Source organism: Condylura cristata, unplaced genomic scaffold (assembly GCF_000260355.1).
Source record: "Condylura cristata isolate star-nosed mole 26May11 unplaced genomic scaffold, ConCri1.0 scaffold00003, whole genome shotgun sequence".
NCBI classification, from domain to species: domain Eukaryota; kingdom Metazoa; phylum Chordata; class Mammalia; order Eulipotyphla; family Talpidae; genus Condylura; species Condylura cristata.
The window spans coordinates 52,254,686-52,277,424 of record NW_004567104.1 but is presented as its reverse complement, the minus strand read 5'-3'; positions in this window follow the sequence as shown (position 1 = coordinate 52,277,424).

The window sequence follows — 22,739 nt, the reverse complement described above, 5'->3', positions numbered from 1 at the left end:
TTCTCTGTCTTAGTATAACTAGAGGAGTGTGTTGAAGTTATTCTCATCCTGAGGGGTCAAGATCTAGAGAAGAAGCAGATTTATATTTGATAAGGTAATGTGTTAGTGTTAGTGAAGAGCTAAGAACTAGTTAAAACAAGTAGGTGGAAAGAAAGTTCTGAGAACAGGGTGAGGAAGATAGTTTATTAACTAGGGAATGAAAGATTTAAAAGTGGAATGAAAGTAGGTGGAATAGTCTATTGGGAAAAAAATGGGTGGGGGAGAAAGAATATAAAGTGAGATCAGAGTTAAGAAAAGAGTAAACTGAGGAGATTTCCTCATGTGGAATGAACAAAGTGGATGTATGAGACACACAGTTTGTTTTTGCCAAAAAACTGTCTGGGGTAATTTTGGTGGAAGGGATTTTTTAGGTATAAACTTATATTACAGAGTAATCTCTGGGTATAGAACTTTTGTGTGCTGTTTCTTGGCCTCTAGGAATCAATTAATTCTGGTAGCTAGATTGAATTATTGTCCTGCATCATTTTCCTATAGGAAATATTGAACCATGTAGAATTAAATAATTTATGTAGGATAAAAACTAGAGAGATCTACTTTTTAAGGCAATAGAGATCTAGGGAAAGGCTTCTGTTCTGCTCTGATACTGACCCAAATTTTGTGGAATAGATAGATAGATAGATAGATAGATAGATAGATAGATAGATAGATAGATAGATATAGATATAAACTATTGGTTTCTTAGAGGTTAAGGTGGATATTATGATACACTAAAAATAAAACTCTGGAAGATGGTATCTGGAATGAGATATCTTCAGAAACCATAGTCTTTATCTCACATCATTTTTATTGTTCAATTAATTTTGATAACATTCCCCTTTTTCAACTTCACAATCAAGTCATTAATTATGTATACATAAGTATATATATTTTATATGTACCTATGAAAACTCACCATTATGAAAACCTTTTAAATCATCTGTGAATCGCTTATTACTTTACACATTTTTATTGATTTAAAAGATGTTAATAAAGAAAATTCTTGCAGATTAAACAGTGATTCTTCATGGACATTAAAACAACTTGTTATTTAATAGCATTAAAGGCAACAGAATCATCATTCTCACAGTGTGGAATGAAATAGCCTTTCTCTGAAGTGAACATTTACATCTGCACATGATATAAATGATGGCCTGTATGTCAGCATAACTTTAACCAACATGGTTCTCAGATTGTGTAGAAACAGAAGTTCTTCTCAAAGAGGGGAGGGTTAAACTCTGCTTTATACACAAATCTAAAGGATCCATACATCCAGTTCTGTACAGAAGGAGGAAAATTATAGTTTAAAATGAAACTAAATATGTCTTAAACGACTTCTCCTTGATATATTACATAAGCAAAACTGTTCCCTTAAGAGATCTAAATATGAGAAGAAAGACACAAAAGAAAATTCATAGACACTTATGCTTGTGTAAGTCAGAATTACTTCAATAAAGCCCACTATTTGATGGAGTCTGTGACTGTTTTCCTTCCAACTAAAAGGCAATGGGAGAAAAAAGTCAACTGGGAAATGGATTATTTGGCCTACTATAAGGAATAAACACTACAGGAGTCTGGATGTTAGAGAATGTTTTGCACATTAGGGATGATATTTTTCCAATTAAGCAATATAAGCAAAGTGTAAAAACTGCAGTTTCAGGGCAAAACATAAGGAAACATAAGAATTTGAGAAATTAAGAGCTATATAACACCATAGGCGACTGAGTCCATTGATTTCAAACTTTGGGCAAGGAGTTATAGAAAAATATTTACAAATCCTTAGAAAAGGTTGCTTCCCAGCACATAGTCAAACAGATAAAAGTAAGGAAAAAAATCAGATTTTACAATTTAGTTTTAAAATTATTAGTTTTTTTTTTCTGTAGCAATGTTAGAGGTTAATTTACAATCAAATGTATCATAGACTTAATAGAAGTCACTCACAAATTAAGACTATATTATTGAATGATTAAAATATTTTTAGGATGTAGACATAAGTGCATTTTGAAATAACAAGTATTGTTTCTGGTCAGAGTCACATGCAATTATCGTAAAAGTAAATTTGAGGGGACAAAGAAGGAATTAAAAAACCACATATAATTCTACAAAAATAATTAATTTACAATTAAACCAATTTACCTTGTAGTTGCTAATATTCATATTGTGAGTTAGAAACAGGAAGTTCAGAAGAAAGTTTGAGCTGATTGAGTAAATGTGAGGAAAATAATTATGTATCCCCATATGTAGTAAAATCCTGCAAATTCTTTGCTAATTCCTACACTATTTTATGCAACTACACGTGTAACTGGGAAAAGAAACCCAACACAGCAGTGAATTGCATTAACAGATGGAAGTTGAAAATGTTAAGTATAAAGGAAAACAAAAATAAAATGAGTATATTAGATTTAATCCTTATAAAATCGTGATAGAATTTTGTAATTTTAGACAAAGAAAATTAGAAAAATTCAAATGCACGATATTATGATTGAAAAACGAATGTAAATGAATGTAATCATAAATATTAGGGACTCTGAAAAATAGTTAAGTGAAGTAGAATAGATATCTGCTGATCTTTTCAGACTTGCATCTATTACTTCAATTATTCTTTGATGAAATACTCATTGCTGACACTTTCTTCAGGGGATGACAGTTTATTTCATCAGCTCCAGCTTTTGACATATGACCTACTGCAATAAAACATTTCAGTGTTCCGCATTTCCACTCCAGCCCTAGTAATTGTTGCAGGAATTAGATATATGAATAAATTCAGGCCAATGAGAAATAAGGCTGTAGCTTTTATGGGCACAGCTAAGAAAGAATGCTCTTTTTCTGTTACATCTGAACCAAGTTCACATTAATCTAGAAGAATCTGATCATAATACAGGTGAACACTAGATCTTTTATGCATCTAATGCTACCCATGGACTTTATAATTATCCAGTTCCAAAGGATAATTTTATAATTTTTGATTAATTTTATAATTGTTAGCTAATTACCTAGCCTGCTCCCCCCAAGATAGTTAAAATTATGTTTTCAATTACTTTTAAGCAAAGCAGTTCTGATGATGTTTTCTAAAGGTAAATTTTAAATGACCACAACAAATTTAAGAAAGCCTAAAAAAATAAAAAGATAAATCATCTTTCAGGCTCAACAAACTCCAGTTTCTATAAAGTTGTTTCCACTCTTTAAGGACTGTCCCATGTCTATGATTTAATTTGTACTACCATTCAATGCATTCATTATGGCAGCCACTAGCTACATGTGCCTCTTGAACATTAGAAATGTGCTATCTGAATTCCATAAGTACAACATACACACTGGATTTTATAGACATAGTAGAAAAGAAAGGGATGGAACTTATTTTCAATATTGTTATGTTGAAATGTTAATATTTTGACATGTATCCAATAAAAATTATGAAATATGTGTGTCTGTCTCTTTTTACCTTTGATATAATTTAAAATCACAGAGAATATAGCTTACATTTCTGATTTGCATTATATTTCTTGTGGACAGTGTTTGTCCAGAATATAAAAGGTAAAAATTTAAAGCCTTAGTAAAATACATCGGGCACTTTTCTTTGTATTCTCTCTGCATATATTATTTAGATGTATAGTCAGGACACGATGATTTCAAGACCAGTAGATGAGAGTTCTACCTTGGTAGTTCCCACACAAATTTTGGAATTCATTCTCTGTCACTGGATTGATTATTTTGTGGAAGAAACTAGAAGGCTGATTTTATATTCAAACAGAAACCTTATAATTATGTTCTGTGGCAGAGACTGCTGGTTTTCCCAAAAACTACCTATTTCCCTTCTTAGGGACCTGGCTTTTACTAGACATAATAAATAAATAACATCTTCCAGAGAACCTTGCAGCAAGGTGAATATAGGTGATTAATTCTAGACAATAGAATATGACTTCAGGTAAATATTCTTAAAATGAATAATCACTCTTCTTCATCCTAGGTTATTTATCCTTTAGACTGAACCGTATTTACTGAAATGAATATGTGATAGTACTAAGTGAGTTCAAGCAAACTTTTTGAACATGAAGTGTAACCATGTGTGGATTTATAGGACAATGTTATTAAAGGAAGCTGAAAACTTAATGATTATGAAACTTTCATATTAGGCTGGTTTGAATTATATGAAAAAATATTAGCACTTGAGAGATATAAAAAATCAAAGTGGAGCCATCTAATCCAACTCTCAAAACAGAATTTGGAAGCTGTTGAAAATCAGGCCCCAGGTATTTTCAGGCATGCTTCCACACACTCACCACCTAGAAGAAACTAAAGTAAAATCAATCCATCACAGACCACCCAGGAAAAAATTTAACCAATCACTACTTCACTAACTTGTCACTTCATTTCCATATTATTGAGCCAATCATGACTTGAACCTAATTTGCATTGCAGCCCAAAGAAGGGATTGACTTTTCTTTGTATATATATTGTCCAACCCTGGGCATTTGGAAACAGGGCTCAAGGACTGCCTGGGTCTGTCTCTGCCCAGCTGTGTATGGAGGTAACAGATAAGCCCCTTTGTTCCACCTTGACCAGATTTCAGGTTTTTGGTTATCATTTTTATCTTGCTTAAGCCACTGTTATTTCTGGTTTCCTACCACTCAGGAATGAATCTAATTTTTATTGATAAACTTCCAAGCTATTGATGTTCTATAAGAATCAGGTCATGAATTGCAGATGGCCATGAACATTAAGAATAGTTCAAATCAATTTTTTTGACAAAGACTGGGTTTGATTTTTTTCCCCACTATTTTACTGAATAGGGTTGTAGGCATACTATTTTTCTTAACATGAATATCTTGCTTAAGGTTAATGTTGAAAATGTTTTTAAAATTTTATTTTCAATAGTTTATAAGATTATTTGGGCAATATCACATGAAATATAAGTATTCAACTTTTCTTAAAACATAGGTTATCATTGTGAAATTTGTCGAGTCACTTTGATGATCAACATTTTTGTTCTAGTATTTTCTGCTAACATCTTCACTGTTATTAAATCAGTACCAAAATTTCTGCCAGGAGGTGAGGTTTCACTTGTTCTGTGAAGATTTATACAAGCACAATCTTTCTCAGTTTAGTGTATTTTATAATATTATAATAATCTGTAAAAGAGTAGACAGAGTAGAGCCAACTAGACAAGTAATTAGACCTCAGGGAAATTACTTTTAAACTTGCACTTAGAAAATAATTCAGGAATAAAGCTGAACTAAATTAGTTGCTTTGGTAAGCTGGTCTTAAGTTTGCTTTGAGAAATGCACTTTTCAAAGAAGGACAGTGAATCATTTCTTGGAGTGTGTTGAAGGGAATAGTGGAGGTGAGTCAACCTGAGGTTTTAGAGAGGGAATCAGGGTCAAAGTATAGGTGTGCACTAAGTTCCCAGTGCCATGAAAGATCCCTGGAAAACAATGGCAGAGAGAGTTAAGCGTAAGGAAAAAAAAAAAGAAGAAAAAGAATCACACTAAAGCAGAGAATCAGGTCAGGAGGCTGAGGCATTCCATAAATAAGAGTAGTGGAAAGTAGATTGGAGAAAGATTAGGAGCTGTTTAACAGAAGATCTGATGACTGTCTAGGGCTGTCCTCATGGCCATTGCCAGGCTAAAAATCCTATCAATGTGATTTACTGAGGGGTAGTGGCCACTGGGAAAACTTTAAGAAGGAAAGTGATGGAAGAAAGAGGGGTACTTTTGTCTTTATCAAGTTGGTAATGAGAGAGCTTCTCACACCCTTAACTAAATCAATAGGGAACTTCAGAGGCAGATAAGCATTCTGGAGTGAATACAACTGAGAGCAACAGGGCTTCATTGAAATATAATTCTTTTTTCAATACCAGTTAAATACTAACTGTTCAGATCCTTGAAATGGTAGAAATCATGCATCATGTTGAAACACTTCCTGTCACTGAATAAGTTCACAATTATTTTTAGTGACGCATAACCTAATAATGAATATGGGTGTTTCTTTCAGTTTTTCTTTTTTACTCTGAAATAGGTTCTACTTTTTACTTGTGTTATACTGGGATTGAATAAAGTTCCTGGTTTTACTAAAAAAGTTTCTAACTAAATATTTGGGAGGACTTAATATGGAAAGAATAATTCTGAATTGGACTGAGCCGTGTTGATGACAACATTCACACCAATTCCTGATGAGGACAAAGGCTTGAATTTTCTCTGTGTGTAAAGGCACAAGAGGAACCCCCTCTGCCAAGTGGTTTCCAGAACATGTTTTTTGTGTTGTGCACTGTCAAGCATTGAGAAGCTGATGCTTACTTAGAAGACTACTATTTTGTTACACATATGAATTCTGTTAGGCTTTCTGGTTTGTTGAGGTATGAGAGATATGTGCATTTTTTCCCAGGTGGTACAGTTTTATTTCTATTCTGGTGTGGCTCAGGTGCTTGTCTTGCATGCCTGTGCACACACAGAAGGGGTCAGTGAACCCAGGCATATATTATAGTGGAAATATTTTTTGAATTATTGCTTTGAATTATTTTTTCAAATGTTTTGTATTAGGAAGAATGTAAAATATGTTTTTCTAATGCTTTGCATTTTTATGCCCATGGGGATATTTTATGGCAAATTTAATTAGATTTATATTAGTATAATTTATATTGTGAGTATGTATATGTGTGTGTGTGTGTGTGTGTGTATTTATCTATGTAGATAGATATAGGTAGAGCTGTTTGGTGATTGAAAACCTTTTAAACCCCTTTAAGAAAATTAAGGAAATATACAGTACAGAGAGCATGACTTTATCTAAGTCATTCAGGTTTATGCAGCCCAAGCTTTTATTGCAAGCGATGCCACCCATGCTTTCAGGAATTAAGTTTTTCTTCTTTTTGCTCTGCTACTATTGGTCTGAATAGGAACTAAAAAAAAAATTATCATGGTTCATGTCTATTGAGCTTAGATGAACTGAAAAGAGAACAACATTATGAACATATTGAGAAATCGTATATTATTTTATAAAAACTGAAATGGCATTTCTGTGGTGATGTACTTTTAGATGTTATTATCAATTTTGAATTCTCACAAAAAATCGGTTACGATTGTTGCAAGTTCACTAAAACCAATGCATATAGCTAGCTATTCATGATATGCATGTTGGATTGGAGTCCTTCCTGGATTTCTTTTTTGTTGACTTATATATTTTTCATTGTTTCCCCCCTAAGAATTTTGCTATCTTGTCCAGTTATGAATTTTTAAAAGTTTTCTTAATGGTTTCCTGTAAAAGGTAAATTTTAGATTAAACTTGGAAAAATAGAATATAAAAACAATGATATTTTGCAATTAAAACACTGAGTGTATTTGAAAATGATACAGTCTATTTACCTATATGAGAACATAATTAAGGCCTAGTGTCAAACAACAATTTTTTTCCACTATAGTTTCTCCAAAACTCTTGTTTTCTCTGGTTATCTTCATTACCTATGACAAATTAATACATTCTTTAAAGCTAGTTTACAGAGTGAAAATGACTATAGGCAAAGTTTTAATAATAATGTTACTGGACTTTAAGTGAACAATGCTTCATGGGTTTTAATAACTACAGAACTCCCAGTTCATGATCAAGTGGTTAAAAAACAATCCAAACATCTCCACAAATTCAACATCCAGCTGCCTCTTGCTTCCCTAGTTTCTTCTGAAAGGTTTCAAGTCTCCATGATCTCTTTGGCTCACCCAGCCCCTGTCTATTCTTCTGTCTACTCTCACCTAACTCTGGTTCCAAAAAAGGTTCTGCCATATCAAATATCTATTGTTAGGTCTTAAGGAAAAATGGAGTGACTACACTTAAAGTTGTTTTTTTTTTTTTTTTTAAGATTTATTTATTTGTGCATACAGAACTGGGGTACAGGCCAGAGGCTCAGGGGCGGCGAGAGGCTTCACCAGAGACAGAGTGGGGAGCAGAACAGGCAGATCAACGAAGTACACTGCTGAGGGGAGCAGCGGGCGGGTCAGGAGAGGTCTGCCACGCCATGTGGTCACCTCCGGGGCAGGCGGGAATCAAACTCATGGGATCAAACTCATGCGCAAGCGGCTTTAGATTCTCAGTGCTGTGCTTTAACCCGCTGCACCACCAGGGAGGGCCTACACTTAAAGTTTTATTAAGCAATTCCAGGACTGAGTATGAGCTCACTTTTTGGGCTAATGCCTTTTTCTGTTATCTCTGAAATAATTTTACCTTTGTTATTTTTGTCTGGCAGTCACTAAATTCACTGTCCTCCCCTTTCCCAGCTTTATCTCCATATACCCAAGGGGTACCACTTACACCCAAGCTCAGACTAGTAGTTACCCCAAAAGGAATGAGTTAATTCCTAGAACTAAAGAGAGCAGGAGACAGTGCAAATGCCCTCTTTGGAATCAAAGTACTAACACTTGGTCATCGCTAACATTGTGGAGTACTATGTATTATTTTATATGTCTTTTCTTATTATAAAACCCTGTGGTTGACTTTATATTGTTTCATTTTATAGAGGAGATAGCTGATTTTGAATAATTTAAAGGGATTTGGTGATTTGCATTTATACTTTTTTACATTTGGACTAATATTATAAATTAATCTATAGTAAATATATTTATTCTAAGTATAGATTATATATATATATTTCTATTATAAATAAGTTTATATATAAGTGTATAGACTTATATATGCATTACTAACTAGTTTCTGTCTATCCTTAGAAATGATTCTACCATTCATAGCAGAGCATCTTTGTGAATAAAAATGAAGTTTTTCTTGCTGTTGCTATAGCTTAATTTCATTGAGAATGTAACTCCTTTTGGAATTTTCTAAAGAAGCTGACAAATCAAATGTTATGAATCTTTAAATGCTAGCATTGTGTTCAAATATTTATGGAATGACAGATGAAGTTCTAAGAAAGTCAGAAACAAGAATTCAAGCAATAATTGGAGATTTCAGTTTTGGAGGGATTTAAGGTTCTGAAAAGCAGTGACTGGGTTTCCTGCCATTTAAAAATGCCCAGGAGAACACAGAAAGATGAAGGACCTTGGGTTTAAAAGAGATACCAGTCAAAGGGCAGAAGGAAAAAGAATGTTGGAAAAAAGCTCACGAGTTTAAGATGAATTTTAGCAACCAGAAAATGACTACATTTTACTGAGAAAAAAGGCAACAGAATGTTGATACCACCTATCCAATTACTCACATACATTTGATAATTCTTATTTCTCATTTATATATTTTGAAAATGCATCATTTCAATTTAATAAAGGGGGGATTGCTATGGACAGAAGAGCAGAAATAATGTTAACATTAATTTTTTTATTTCTCTTGCATTTACCTATTTTAGATACTGATTTAAATTCTTACAAGCACTAAAAAAAAAAAAAAAACTGTGGAGGTAGAAAGAGAAATGCCTCGATATCTTAAAGTTGAGTATCAATATAAATAGTAATCTATATTAACCTAGAGCATATCGTCTAAGTCAAACAAGCCAGTCTTCCAAAGAGCAGCTTCTGGGAACTTGACAGGTATGCAAAAGTATGGGTTCCCCCCAAAAAAAACTGTGTGCCAGGGCCTTTTACTGTGTTTTAACAAGCCTTCCAGGTGATACTGGCATATGTTAAGTTGGAGAACCTCTATTAAGGTAGTTCTAGGAGCTATGGCAAATAAATCCCCAACCTCCATAGCTCAAGACAGTCAGAACTGATTTCTGCTCAGGTGAGAGCTCAAGGCTGTTTTGGCACCTGGAGACAATGATTGTCTCCTAGAGACAATCATCCATTTTCTGCCTCTGTGACCTGTGCCGCATGAATCCACACATCTTGGGAGTTATGTTCAGTGCAGTGGCCTGGAGGAGGAGAATGACTTCATTTCTGTTAAGGTTCCTTTGATCATGTCTAACTAGAAAGGAAGCTGGAAAAGAGTCTAGCTGTGGGCCTAAAAGCACAAGAAAGCCAAAGCCAGGAGCTGCTGAACTGCCAAGTATGTGCTTATGCAGCAATTCTCTATTCTAGTTTCTCCAATAGTTTTCTACTCTCCTAGCTCTAAATTTGCAAGATAGATTCATAGTTATTTACAGTGTAACATTCTATTTGATCTTGTAGACTGTAGTATCGCCTCAAAAATTTCACAGCTAAAATAACCAAAATGCTTCAATGAATAAGTTACGAAGAGCCTAATTTTAGAATTCTGTTAGTTTCAACTTTATCATAAATTCTCATGTCTGCTTGGGTTACACTGTGGTACGTGGCTATATTTAATCAGTAGAAATTCATATGAAAGTGAAAAAAAATATCATTTTTATATGCCACAATAGACTGATAAGTCTATGGTCTAGACTTTTGTATGAATTTGAACAGTAATAAACATTGGCGTCATTGCAAACTTTAGAAACATCTTCAGACAGACAAACTCTCAAGTGTATGAGTAAGTCTCCTATCTGTACCTTAAGAACATTTCCCTTTGCCTTCAATTTTGGATTTCTGCCAGGAGATAAAGAACATAAGTTATTCAACTTAGACTTTGGGAAGATACACGTGAACAGGTAGATAATTTAATAACACTGCTTGACCTCTTTGTCATGTTGATTTATTTATTTACTTATCAGAGGGGAATATTTATATTGGGAAGTCTGACTAAAATGGGTTATGGAGTCATCCTAAGAATGTGTCTGTGTGAAAGTGTGCATATTTCTTTGAAGAGAATTTTGGTTAGTCTAGATACATCTTAAAGATTTATAATCACTATGGTTTTGTGTTTTTTTATAAAACAATTTATATTGTCTGCTTGAAAGTCTATGAAAATATTATTGGCATTAAGGTCTGAAATTATCACCAATGATAAACACAAAATATATTCTAGTTTTCTGGAATTATTTTTTTCACTTTTCACCAGTAATTCTAACTGGCATCTTCCCATTATAAATAACTTGTATTTAAAAATGAGTGTTTGACCCTTTAGATTCTTATGTACACATGTATGTGTGTGTGGGTGTGTGTGAATAATTTAAAAATTGATATGAATATTGTCTTTGGGTTTTAAAATTAAACAATTCACCCCCAAACATTATAATTTTGGAAGCAGGGTACTTTTTTCAATTCAAATGTAAACTCATCACAAAATGCGACTTTACTGGGAGTTTAGGAACTGATGTATTACAACAACAAGGCATTTTGCTAAGTGCTATAATACTGACAGCATCAGTAAACATTTATTGAATAATTGTAAAAGATTATTGCCCTAACAATGGTCTTAAGTGGTCCATGTTACATATGGTCTTGCTGCTTAAGGCAAATTCATGTAATATAAATTAATAACTAGAATAAATAAGCGTATGTGTTTATTATGTTCAGGGTAGATTTCACACTGCTTGAGGAACTAATCTGTGGCCATGTAGACATATGTGTGTGCATAAGTTTTCACTTTTAGAGCTTGCTTTCCAGATGTGCTTTATTACTTCCTGAGTATTTTCCTTCCTAATTAAGTAAGCTGCTAGTAGGTATGCAGTGGTATAAGCTTAGTACTGTGAGCTATAATGATCATATTTTATGTATATTTGGTCAATTATAACGAAGAATTCAAGCCAATTCTGCATTTGCAGTCAACTTAGATTGCCTTTATGCTTTCTTCTTTAATTTTCTTACTGTAGCTACTTATTATGCAAAGCAAATCATAACTTATCTTTGTATTTTTTACTTCCTCTACAAAGGAATATTTTTCTATATTTTCTCCAGTAGTTACTCACTTCATTAAATCTCTAGAGCATGACCTAACTAGTCCTATCTCAAAATGAAGTTTGTAACTGTCAATTTGTATAATTTGTGATTGCAATTTTCTACTTTGCATGATGCACAAAAGACACTAAAACTTCTATACCCTTATGTTTTCCTACTTGTCAGGAAGCATGACTATATATTACTTGAAATAACATACAAAATTCCTGTGTTTCCCCTATCTTGTGTCATTTTTATAATATTCTGGTGAAATAATACCTCTCCATTTTCTGAACATTTCACAGATGAAGATTTTGAAGAACAGAGATGTTAAGTAACTAATGTGTCTGGCAGCAGATAGCCAAACTCCTACTTCTCAAGACAGGTATATTTTAGATAGACTTGGTGGCTACTTCAGCAGTTATAGATCATCTTTTTTCTCATTTAATTTTGAATTACTGAGAATTGTTATAAATCGAGTCCCTCAAAAACACTCACACATTTTTTATTAATTTATGAACAAAAATTCTGATAAAGGGTAAAATGAGACTAAGAATCCCAACTTTGACATATAGAAAATTCTTAGAGAAAGAAGTTAGTTCCATTTGTAGAGCATGATGTTGTAAAATATGATGCTCTAGAGAAAAGAACTAGAGACTGCTGGAAAGTATTGACATAATTTCTTAACATTTCTGCAATATAGTTTAGAATAGATTAAAACTATTGTACATTGACACAAAGTTTTAAATATATTTAAAAGCTTATGGTATTGAATAATATTTAAATTTCAGTCTAAGTTTCTTTCCCTAACTTGTTAAAAACTGTCACAGGCCATAAATGTATTTTTATAAAGTTAAAGAATCATTCTAACTTTACTTATGAATTTCAAGACCTGTGAAGTGCATATTTAAAATTTGCATATTGTTTTACAATTTGTTAAGTGAACTCCAATTAATTTTAAAAGAGAGAGATTTTGTAGCCATACTAAATTCTACAGAACATCAAGTTCGGACTGGATATGTGAAGTAAAGTGTAAGATTTTAGTGGTTTAAAATATATGTGGGTACAAAACATGTACACTAAGTACACATTTAGAGTTACATTCAATTGTATCTGTAAGGAATTTGACTTTTTTTTTTAATATTTTATTTATTTATTTGTACAGAACTGGGGTACAGGCCAGAGATGTGGAGGGTGAGAGAATTCACCAGAGACAGAGCGGGGAGCAGAACAGGCAGATGGACGAAGTACACTGCTGAGGGGAGCAGCGGGCGGGTCAGGAGAGGTCCGCCGCCATGTGGTCGCCTCCGGGGCAGGCGGGAATCGAACTCATGCGGAAGTGGCTTTAGCTTCTTAGTGCAGTTCCTTAATCCGCTGTGCCACCAGGGAGGGCCAGGAATTTGATTTTAAAAAAAAAAAAAGATTTACTTATTTATGCTTAAAGAACTGGGGTACAGGCCAGAGGTACGGTAGGTGAGAAGATTCATAAGAGACAGAGTAGGGAACAGAACAGGCAGATCTGCTGGAATATACTGCTGAGGGGAGCAGCAGGCAGGTCACGAGAGGTCTGCCATGCCATGTGGGTCAGCTCCCTGATAGGGAATTGAACTTGTGCTGCAGTGGCTTCAGAGAGCTTCATACTGTGGTGCTTTAACCCATTGCGCCACCAGGGAGAGCCCGAAATTTGACTTTTTATATTCAGTGCAGATTTGGAATACCCAGTGTCCTGGTAGAGGAGTAAGCTGAGATGACTATGTAATCATTTCTTCATGATTCAATTATCATAACCAGTTTATGCATGAAATTAAACAGCATATAGCTATTGCCGAGGTCAATATAGATATCTTTGCATCTTGATTGTGTCGCATATATTGAAAGAAAAAATTACTAACGTAAAAATGTCTAAGTGGTCATAAAACTTTACTGATAAAAATCATTTGTCACAATATTTGGATTCACTAAAAAAACTAACTAGAAAAAAGTACTAATTTTAAAATAGGTCATTATATATACAACCTCTTCTTTTTGATAGGCACTTTGGAATTGTGCATTTTAACACATTAGCATCTTTTTTTTTTTTGAGGACAATGGCTCAAAATTTTCTGACAATTATTATTACAAAGTTTCCTCTTGAGATAACCAGTTTACTTAATCTTTCATTCATATAAATTTCATTAAAGTCCACTTTTAAGTTCTGAATGCCAAACTAGAAACAAACTTTTAAATTATTTTATGAGTCAGAAAAAAAAATTACACTTTGAAAAATACTCTTCCATCTTTTAACAACTGATGTCATCTAGATCCCATAACGAAGAGGGTAGGTAACAGATAGAATATATATTTTTGAGCATATTTATCAAGTTACACATACTTCTAGCACTTTGACATGTGCACTAGAAATTTTGTGAATTTGTATAAACCTGTTTCACTATTTATTTGAAATGTTTTAACATCTCAAGGATCAGTTATATTCAAATTTAAATATAAATACAAAAATAATTTCGAAGCCCTATAAAACAAAAATGACCCATTTACATCTCTCCATTTTCACAGTAACTGATTCTTGCTCTGGACTGGATTTATGCTAAGACACATATGCATTAAACATAAGAAACAGAATTATGTACCCTTTTCAATGAATTGTTTTAAGTACTGGCTTGCATTGTACAACTTATCTATTTGTAAAATGTGACAAATTAGACTTCATAGCGCCTTCACCAGAAGATATAGCAAGGCCAAATGTTTGGATGATTCATTAATAAACTAATTATTGTTGATACAATTCATATGAACTCATATATATGAATTCATATGTTTTATGTTAATAATGGAGCCCAATTGCATGAAATTATAATTTAGCCATTTTTAACAAAGAATAATCTTCCCTTTCTGGAAGATTATTAAATAAAACTCTGTAACATTTCACAATTTATAAACTTTTTCTTGAGATCACATTGAACATCGCAAGAGAAGCAAGTCATGAGTGGTAGCAAAATACTCAGTCTATCAATGGCATATAGTTTAAAGGCATGATATAGTCACTTTCATATGTTTTTCACTATATATGTACTATTCTGCCACCAATTGCAAATTTATAAAGGAAATATTTGCCTTCCTTAGTAATGGAATATCAACAACTCATTCATTTCAGATAACACACAATTAGAATACTTATATGTGTACATAGATTAGTAAGCGCTGAAGAAAGAGTAGTTGTCAGATGTTTGACTTTTTTTATTCTTGTATTACATAATTCAGAACTACTTGTGGCAGAGTATAAGCTTCAGAAGGAGAAAGAGGACAATTTTCTAAGTTTTTCTCTTTTAGACATTTATTGAGTAACTTCTCCATTTTTAATATTATTATTTTACAGACATTAAATTATATTGACAGCTCTAAATAAATGAACTACTAATCTAAAATAATTTTATGATATTTGGGTAGTTTCCTGGTTGCTAAAGCAATACGCTTCACTGATACAAATCTGAATGTAACATATGGTCTCAGCCTTAGGCCAGGGTGTTCCATTTGAATTATTCCAGGCTTTTCCTTACAGTGCTGTGCTTCAAACATGAATCCAATTACCAACTGCAGTCAGGCAATTGAGAGGCTGCAAGAGAAATACTCTAATAGATGGGGAAGGGGGTAAAGGACTATGATTTGTGTGGCAATCAGCAAGAGAAGGTCAATTGTAATAGAATAGACTGGTTTCCAAGCCAGGGGTAATGTAGGATGCTTCCACTCCATCGAGGGATGCTATCAATAGATTTGTTGTTTTCATTACCAAGAATGTCACTTACTGACAAGATGACTACAGGAAGTGTGAGGAGGCTTGTTGATGGATCAGGTGATTAAAACCTAGGTTGTGGTGAGCAATTAGCAAACTGATGACCTGCTTGAGGACTGGAAAAAGGAGGTTAAAAGGTGTTATACAAATGTCTACCTGAAAAGAATAGGTTTATGTTCTCTAAGATTTATGTACTTATGTTCAAATTCTAGAACTCATAATAGGAGATTCATAATATGAATCTCCTTGACATGCAACGTTTCTTTTCATACTTTCATTACAATTTCCCTCCATTGATAAAATGGAAATACAAAATAATAATGATGGTCATATTCCATACTATTTTTAAACAATCTAATCCTTAGACTGATAAAAAGATCGTATCCCATAAGCTCTAGCAACAGAACATGTTCAGTTTGTGTGAGGGCTCTATTTCCTTTTAAAAGTTTTATGTCAAGTTAGCCTCGTAGCCAGATGACTCTTCTTTATGAGTTACAGTAAAAGTGCAATAAATAGCACTGCAGAGCTAATCATCCAGAAGGCCTTTCATCAGACATATCAAATGTCTTTTTGGGAAGATAAATACTAGCTCCAAAATGGTTTATCCAAGACTTATCTTACCCGAGTTCCTGCCTCCCCTCTTTGGCACTAACCAATCAAGACTACAATAAAGTAGTTTCTTATTTAAGGAACTTTATTGCCCAGAGGCTCTGCTTCTGCCAGTTCTCCACAGAAAGTACACAAGGTGCACTGTGCTGCAGGTATCAGACACTAGCCCTTTGTATTTAGCGGCTGCATATAAATTACTATGGAAAGTCAGGGAGGAAAGTGACAACCTTACAATTTAAATAACATTGAAATTTAAAAAGCTAGCTTACTGAAAACTCAAATTAAAAAAAAAAACAAAACTTCCCCATTCTATGAGCTGCATACCTTTGTTTCTTTTTGACTTTATAACAATGTTCAAATACTAAAGGGGGGAAATATTTTCAAAATAGAAATCACTTCATTGACTTGAGTCCTACCCTGAGGGTAAGAAACTTCACACCTAGGAATCAGCTAAAATCCAAAGTCAAGCCTCGAATTACTGAGTATGCCAAAAGGTCTTTGAGATTCGGTCAGTATTGACTGTCTTGATTGAGAATCCTCATAGTGACCTAATAGGGCAAAATGTGCCTAGCAAACTCTCTAAAATATCAGTTAACTAGCAAAAGACATTTAAGAAATGAAAAAAAAAAAAACAAAAAAACAACCAAACAACAACAAAAACACTACTGTGTCGATAGCGCCAGCCATGGATTTTTGGCACATCCTGAATGAAAGATGTCTTCGGGAGTAGCCGTGTAGTGTAGGCAGCCATCTGCTCGCCATATCTGATTGCCGCTCTGCTGTAAGCGCTCTGCTATTTGTGCCACTTAGAAGCGATTAGCTATTGCCCAAGAATCTGAGGCTGCACTTTTCCTGGGCAATTAGAAGAGGAGAGTTCACAAGAGCTTCAAGAGGCAAAGCGATGCCTTGTTAGCAACTACATTTGAATCAAGCATTAAAGCACAACACAATAGCACATAAATGCATTCCTATGAAGAACAGAAAGATTTTTAAAGCTGATGTTAGAGGAAGAAAAATTATCCCTTTGCTAGCATTAACTTTTCTCCTGCGTTCTTTACAAGTTAAGAAAATCAGGTGCCACATTTTTCCGAGGCAAGGCATTTCCTGGTTAGAAAAAGAAAAGTTTTTAATTGCCTTTGTCACAGCTTTCCTTCAGCAATTTATTTTCTCAGCAGTTACAACTGCCTTTTATTGGTTATTTGCACAGCCCCTGGCTCTGGTGCTGATTGTAATTTTTAAATATTGGGCTGTTGATGCTTCTGTTGGTGGAAAGGACAGTCTGAATTTTTTTTGTATATCTTCAAGCAATTTAACTTTCCTGTTACAAATTTGGGAATATGTTTCTATTGAATATTTTGAATAGACTAGTAGATTTTTATGTTGAAAGCAATTTCTAAACATTTAAATTGAAGAGACATGGCGTATGCACAACTATCTTTTCCTTATCTGACCTATTTTTCCCCTAATGTTGAATACATTTTTGTCAACAATAGGAAGATAATGAAAATATATATTTTCCAATAAAATTATAAATATATATTCAATGAAATCCAGCTCTGTTCATCATTTTTCAACTCCAAACATTTTATATAGTTTTAAACAGTGTTTATATATGCATAAAGTTCATTGTTAAATTTAAATTTATTTTCATAAACTCTTGCTAATTCACTATATTCTAAGAGAAAATGTTAGATATTAACAATTCTCTATTGTCTATAGTAATTAGGGGTTAATAAATAAAAGATGCTTTCCATCTAGAAGGCATAAATGCGAGTTCTAAGATTTCCCATGGGACAATTGTAAACAGTCAGTACTTTTGATCCATTTCCCCTATTATGTAATCAAAGTGGAAGGTATCAAAGTTATTACCATTATACAAGGTATTTGACATTTTAAAAGAGAATTTAACTTAACCATAACCATGACCAAAAAAGAACTCATCACCTTGAAATGAGGGCTCTTCAAAGGATGACCTGTTGTGTTGCTAAATGTTCGTATCGATAAAGTCTGCATTCATTTATGACTCAAAAGCAATCAGATTTTATTGAAGGAAGTCTCATGGAGCTGAGTCACCAATTTATAATGCTATGTATTTGAAGTCAATTAAATCAGCTTCATACAAGAATCTCCCAGGATCACACATTGCAAATGAGATGTTCACAGTATGAAGTTGAAAAGTCCTTTAAAAACACCTTTTAGCTATTTAAATAATGCTTAGGGTCCTGAAATGTCTTGCATATAGGAATAATATATACAAAACTCTCTTTATATAAATTGTGGAATAATTTCTACATATTTCCCCCCTTAATTGTATTTCTACTTTCAAAATTAAAATTTTGACTCCATTACCTAACTTCTAACTTTGGGACATTTTGTATTGCTTGAAGCTAAATGGCTTAATATTAATCATCAGCTAAAATTAACCAAAGCATAGGAGGAAATGCCAGCTAATTGGGTGATTATCAAAGAAGTTTTTCTCATCTATTGTCCTAGAAGTAGAGCTTATGAGGGCAGACTACAAAGCTAACAACTTTTATAATGAAGACTCTTCAGAAAAAAAACAGAATAAGCCCTGAGTATTGATTACATACTACAGGAAAAGGACTAACTGGATTAAAATTCTGAAAGAGAGGGCTTACATTTGAAAAAGGAAGTTGCCATTATAATGTTTGTTCAGGGAAATAAGAAGTCAGAGGCCAAACTTTCCAGGATATGAGTGCAGGATTTCAAATTACAGCATTTAAAAAAGGAGATGAAAACAGTTCTGAAGGCCAATGCATATTATCAGGTGTTACCAACACCTCTCTAAATATTTCTGCATCAAGAAAAAGTACTAATTCTATAACAGTTCCCTATATTACCAACCACCCCATCGATTCTAAAACCATTTGTGAAGTCATCCTAGTGCCTTTATTTTATAAAAACTGTAAACTCATTTATTCTCTAAATACTTGGAATTTTGCTTATAATTTGCTTAGATCATAAAAACAAGACTGTATAAAACTTGACTCTGATTGCTAGGGTTTTCACAGTAGGTATGGAGGCATACAAGACTGAAAATAAGTTGACTTGTGACTACTCCAAAAGAAAATTCTAGAAATTAATACAAAGTAAGATTTTAGTAGCCACTTCAGATAAGTGATAATTTTGCGCATTTAAAACAAAATTAATTTTTGGAATATAGAACTTAAAATTACATGTCTTCCTTTCATTCCCAGGTCATTATATTTATTTACTTACTTTTGCACAGACTATTTCCCTCCAATGCTAAGATTAAAAATTCGTCACACATGATGCTTATATAATCTACAGTCATGTATAATAATCAATAACCAAGTAGAAAGCAGCTTTTTACTTTTGAGTCATTGAATGGTAATGACTCATTTCCACCTTTGATTCCAGACATGGTTGATCCTTCTTTCCAACAGAGGTCATCTGTACTATTCTAACAGAGTGTGGAATTATTTATTCAGTTGTTGCATATTAGTTCCTCAGGAGCTAAGAGATCTGAACAAATACAAAGTCTTACACTATAGTATATTACCTTTTATTAGTGGGGGAATTTAAGTCTAGAGATCAGTATTAAGTCAGTCCCTAAAATCTGCTTGTTCTGTGTAAGGGACCTCAAACTGACCTCCAATCAAGTTGTATTATAAGGTTTTCCCCTTTGTTACTATTTAAATAAATAGCTGTATTTGCATTATTTTCTTTTTAGTTAAGTTTCATGACATCAGTTCTGTTAAGGAACTTGAGATAATGAAAAAGTAACTTAAAGACAAAGAGAGTCAATTTCCCATATAAGTAGAAGAATATATTTTGCATGCTAAGGTCCTGACATTTTACAATTGAAATAACTTTTTACAATTAATATGTCAGCATATCACGTGTCAGAGGGCATTTCATTGAAGTTTGAAGCGGGCACAATGAATGAGTTATTAAAACTCAAACTTTTCAGATCTTGGTTACCTGCTTTTCATAAGGCAGTTTACCTAAGAACCCTGGGGAGCCAAAATATGACTCAAATCATGACATTAGTTTTGATCCTGGCATGGAGTGGCTGTATATACACTGGCAAGTATATAGCAGGATTTGACAACCTTCAGGGCAATATTTGAGTAATCCTTTTTGTTTATCACAAGTATATATATCTGCTGTTTCTGCCCTATCCTTTTTGTATTTGTGTTATTAAGTGTCATCCTATGCAAATATATTCACCCATTGCATGCAAAAGGATGATTACCATAACAATTTTGAATGTGTTCTCATTTCAGAAAGGAAATTCTATTTCTCAAGTGCACATAGTTTTTTGCCCCTTCATGTATGTTTTTGAATTTCCAATATAAATATATTCATCTCTTCCCCGCCACATGAAATTAACGACATTTTTGCAAAGCTAAGTTGTATTTGCTTCTTCATAAAAAGTCTTAATAATTTTCTTTGTTACATCACAGCTGCAGAGTAACCATAGCAACCAACTTAAGGCCTTCCATGTCTAGAATGTGCAAATGGAAGAAATGCTATTAAAGTACATTCAAGAAAAAATATTCAGTTGCACAAATGCTTTTATTTTTGCTAATGTCCTTGCTATCATTGTGCTTAAGTATATTATTATTGAAATTAATGTTGCACTTGTTTAATACATATGGAATCATTCAAAAGCAATAGAGACAATCTCAGACTCATTCATAAGATCAAGCATGGGGTGGTTTTGTGGTTTAGTCCTGACTTTTGAAGATATGGGTTGCTTAGTAGTCCTTTTTGAAATAGCAGCAGGTGTTTGGATCTGTGGACCTATTTTCAGCAGCATTAGCATACCACATTCTGATAATCGTGAACTAAAATCTAGTAGAATCCACTTTTCTAGTTTCTCTCCTATAGTTACAGGCATAGTTTTCTTTGTTATCTAATGAAAAATTTTGGAATCATTTCAGATTTACAGAAGAGTTACAAAGTTAAAGTATGGGATAGCCCTGTTGACTTTAGCCTGATCACTTAGGGAAGGTAGAGCTTACCAGTTTTCTCCCTTTCCGTTACTGTTTTGCCCTTCTGCTAAACAGTTCTTTGGAAATGAATCACAGCCTAAACCCAGATGAGTGGAGTTTAAATAAATCCCATCGAGTCCAGAAGGGGGAACAATCTACTATGGATTTAGAATTTTTTCCCCAGTCATCTATTTATATTAGTGTTGATTCACGCGCAATGCAAAACAAACACAGGTTATTTATTTTGTTGCTCAGATAGTTCCCAAATCTCCCCCTCCCCCCATATTTGTTCTTTCTGCGTGTTTCTTTGATGCCTTTGAGGCTTGTCATTCTTCTGAGTTTTGTGTCCTCCTTTGCAGTCGAGCACTGCCATGTATTTCTCTGCTTAACCGTAGAATCATCCACTTCTCCAAGACTCTTTGGTAACTGTCACTGGCATTTAAAAACCAAGATTTGGATGCTAGGAAGATCACAATTTGTTTTGTGATTGAACAGATTTCTGCTGATTCAACTTTTTTTTTTTAAGACTTATTTATGCATACAGAGTTGCATAAATAAGTATATGTCATATAGGTCAGAGTTGCAGGGGGTGGTGAGAGGATTCATCACAGACAGAGTGGGGGACAGAACAGGTAGGTTGATGAAGTACACTGCTGAGAGGAGCAGTGGGAGGGTCAGGAGAGGTCTGCTGTGCCATGTGGATCATCTCCGGGCTGGGATCGAACTCATGCTGAAGTGGCTCTAGCTTCTTAGTGCTGTGCTTTAAACTCCTGGACCACCAGGGAGGGCTCAACTGTAACCAGATCACTGTAGAGAAAGGCCTACCTCATTTATGTTACTTGCTTGTTTGCCACTACTCACAGTAGCTAACTGAAAACAGAGGCATTCACCTGGAGATCACTGAAAAATCATTTTCATCGTATAATGTGAAAAAAATCGTAAGTTTATAAAAGATAGTGGGAAGTGGTATTTTAACAGTTTGCATGCTGCTAGCTACAAACAACAGATGTATAGACAGAAATTTGAATGCTACTATCTCTGTACTAGAAGAAGACTGGTTGGATTTGGCAGTGGGCAATATGGAGGTTCTGCTTGAATTTATGGTGGTCTTTTGCCTGCCCTTCATGATTACAAAAGATCTGATGCAGATCAAGCTAATATTCCTAAGTAGTCACTGCTAAGTGCATGAAGAAGGATTTTGCCTTAGGCACATTTTTTTGGTCTTTTATCAGGCAAGAGAATGATTTCTAGGAGTTCCCAGACATGTTCTGTCAGGATAGAACAGTGTCACCAACCCAGAAACTCCTTGCAGAAGAGTATGGGATTAACACTCATGGTTTAAGCCAATATGATTTATTCCCTAGAGTTCAGAGAGATCGCCTTTTTCAGACCAGTTACCAAACCCACATTAGACCAACATACTGCAATCAAAACCCAAATGGTGGAAAATATTATATTGCAAAACATATATTTCTACCAAAAAGTAGCCAAACAGTCTTACTGTGTAAAATTTTTTTAAAGAATTTCTTGTTTGTTTTCATAGAATTATTTCATCATCCCTAAATAATGTAAAACACAAATTATGGGCCCTTGGTGATCTTGTTGGAGCAAAATCCATTTTTGATTATG